The sequence below is a fragment of the Neopelma chrysocephalum genome, unplaced genomic scaffold (genome assembly GCF_003984885.1).
Source record: "Neopelma chrysocephalum unplaced genomic scaffold, ASM398488v2 Primary Assembly neopelma1_42b, whole genome shotgun sequence".
Taxonomy (NCBI): Eukaryota; Metazoa; Chordata; class Aves; order Passeriformes; family Pipridae; genus Neopelma; species Neopelma chrysocephalum.
In genome coordinates, this window is record NW_020897701.1 from 2,046,944 (window position 1) to 2,050,302 (window position 3,359).

Consider the following 3,359-nt stretch of genomic DNA (forward strand, 5'->3'; position numbering starts at 1 on the left):
GCTACGACAACTCCAGCTACGACTGCTGCTTTGAAGAGGAGAGACACTGCTGCCCTGAAAGTGGAAAGGATCTTTTCTTTTTCCCTTCTGAACTTTTGTTGGAGGGAAAGGAGATTGGATCTAATGTAAATATATTGCTTTACCATAGGAGAGAGAGTTAGAATTGTATACATAATGTATTATAGTATTTATTTGTGTAAGTAATAACTGTAATTTAATTCCCTTCCCCCCATACTGAGTCTTGTGTTATGTCTGAAAAACCCTCTCACACTGAAACAAATTGTGGGAGGGGGGCTTGGACTTGGAAATTGGATTTTTGAGGGTCTCAAACCACGACAGGTATAGATGATGTAGCACTTACTGTCCGATCTGTGTTCCTTCACCAATCGCAGGAAGACCTAGTAATGTCCAGCCTGCTGTCCTGCTACTGTGAGTTGAACCTTTTCTAGATGTTAGGACTCTTCAGAAAAAGTGTTCTGAATGCTTTCTCTCTTGTAAATTTATCACCTGGGACTGAATAGACTGGGGATCAGGCTTTTAAGTTACCACCTCCTGTCCATTTATCACAGGTCATGTAAAACAAACCCAGATCTGTTGAGTTCAGAATTTTTTCTGGTGAGACCTAATGCTGAAAGTGGAAGATGTTGCTCTCTGGGACAGTTCCAACTCCCAAGCCAGCAGTGCAGCAGGCTTGCTTCCCTGTGCCACCTCTCCTGCCTACCCCCCTCGAGACTAAAAAATCAAGGAATGCAAGGCTAATTATGCAGTCTGTGAAAAGTGGATTTGAGCCAGAAGTTCCAAGAAGAACCACAATAAATTTACACAGACCAGTATTTTTAAAATGGTCAGTTCCTCAACAGGGAAGTGAATGTTGAGTGCAGGAGCTGCTGCTGAGAACAGCCACGTTCCTGAAACAGTTGGTGCCCGCAGTGTCAAAGTAGTTATTTAACATACTGAAAAAAGATACCAGAAGCATCTAAAAGACCTTGGGGGTTTCAGGTCAATGCCAACCCATGAAGATGAGATGTCTTGGAAACATATACTTGATCTCAGTAATGTCTGAGGAGTAAGTACAGATCTGTAAACCCCATTGGTGCCATTACCCCGTGTTAACTGCAATACCTTTGAGAATGGCTATGAACTCTGTTGGAATGGATTTCAGTAGATAAACCCTGCACTACTACAAGTAGAAAATATATTCTTGCTAGGCTTTGATAAAAATCTATGAGGAATGTCACCAGGAAATTAAAGCATTTCTTAGAGTCTAGTTTCTTTCCAGGATTCTTACTGGAGAAAGAAAATTTATGTGCTAGATATTTCCCAGGTGTTGAGATGATAGGAATGGAAATGTAAATACCTTACAAAGTTCAGCTGTATTTTTGTCACCATTTTACACTTCATACCCAGTCATTGCTTCAGTTGAGCAAATAGCTGACTCCTATGTCCTGGTGACTGAAAAGTGATTTCTGAACTTTGGATGGAATGGTACCATTTGTTAATCATCCATGCAGCTGAGAACATGGAAGCCCATGTGTGGATTATAAAAAAGTTAAGATAGACGCAGACTTGAAGGCTATGAGGCTATGGACTTCACATTGCCTGCATGGTTTGTACTACATTCTCTTTTCCACAGTGGAGGACTGGACCTTTTGAAAAGTTGAGCTATTTAGTGAGAGAGCCTTACAGTTACTAGAAGTCCTTTTGGGCTGCTGCAGTGAATATGGTTACTCTAAGGTCCATTTTGCAGCCTTCAAGTTATGTCATGGGACATAACCTAATCGGCCAGGTTTTCCAGTAAGAACAAATATAAATGCCCTGTTTTGGTGGTGCTGCTGCTACTAACAACCAATGTATTATTCAGAAAGTCATGCAATTTGGCATTCTGTCAGTACAAACAGTTGGAGTGAAATGCAACTGTTTGCTGCTGGACTGTTCCACACATCACTTTTACATACTAGTCATAAAACAACATTCTGAATTAGCTGGATAATGGCCTCAAAATTTGGATTAAATCAGTTATTTTACAAGGTGCTTTTTTAAACATCTTTTCTATGTTAGAAAACAACCAACCCAACAATGTGCCTTGTGTGATCAGTGCATCCAGAGTTCTGTTCTTTTGTGTCCAACAGGGTTTGACTTTTCCCTTGCCTATTGTATTGTGGGTCCTTGTGGCACATAGGAGAGAAACCACCTTGTCTTGCTGATTGATGCTTTGGATTTCTACCTGTTACCAGCAGTCTAGTAAATTTCTCTCTCTGAATATCAGCACTTCGCTGGGACCTGAGCAACTTCATCTACTCACTTCCAAAACATGCTGGTCTCCAAGATCCACAAGGCAGCTGTGTGTCGTAGCAGCTGATCTGGCATACAGCTGACCTTTGTGAAACGCTATACACCTCATGTGGCAGTGAGGGGAGACCAGCTTTGGATGGGGAGTACTGCAGTCAGTATAGATCAGTATAGATCAGTATAGATGGTGCTGTTTAGCGCTGCTGTCCCAGAAAGATAAAGATCACTCTTCACCTACATGAATCTGCACTGACAATGCCCTTGAAAAATCAGGAATGTATCTTTGCACCTTTACTGTAGGCCAGTCTACATTCCTGATTTATCCAGCGCCAGCAACACCATGTGAGTTAGAGGAAACTGGTGAGATGAAATCAATTTGCATATTTTTTTCTGGAATGGGTTAGGGGACACTCAGTTAATATCCTGAAAATATCCTGTGGCAGAGCAGTAACAGCATCTTGAATGACATTAGTCTCTGAAAAGAATCTCCTGTTTTTAATCCATTCAAATTACAATCCCAACTTCTAATTTTAAGATTCTTTATATTTGTACAGTCTGTATCAGTATCTCTTTTAAGTTGGTAGTTCAGGTAAATAACTTAATTGTTAGTTGTGTATGTGGTCAAGTGCTTTTCTAAATTGGACTCAGCTCTTTTTACTGCTTTTAGTCACATTACTTTTCCATAGTAGGAAAGGATTGTAGAGCCGAAACATGGAATATTTAGAGTTGCTGGCTATGTAGAATTTGAAAGAAAGTTTGAATGCCTGCCTGACATTAATATTGTAGGCCACCTTACATTCTTACGTAGGCACCTATTTTCTCTTCTGGTCATGCAGATACAAAAAATTACTTTCCTAGTCCCAGAAATAATTTGGGCAAAGAAATTTTATGTTTCCATAGGTTGTTAGTCAGATACCCTGCTGCTAAACCTGCTGCTTAATCAGTTGCTGAAATAAGATTCTCAGAGAGCCATTTTAAGGGCACTAAATCAATAACAATAATTGCAGCCATTTCCATTTCTCCAGTGGAGCCTGCTAAGAGTCTGTTTGGGACAGGGCCAGATTCCTTTA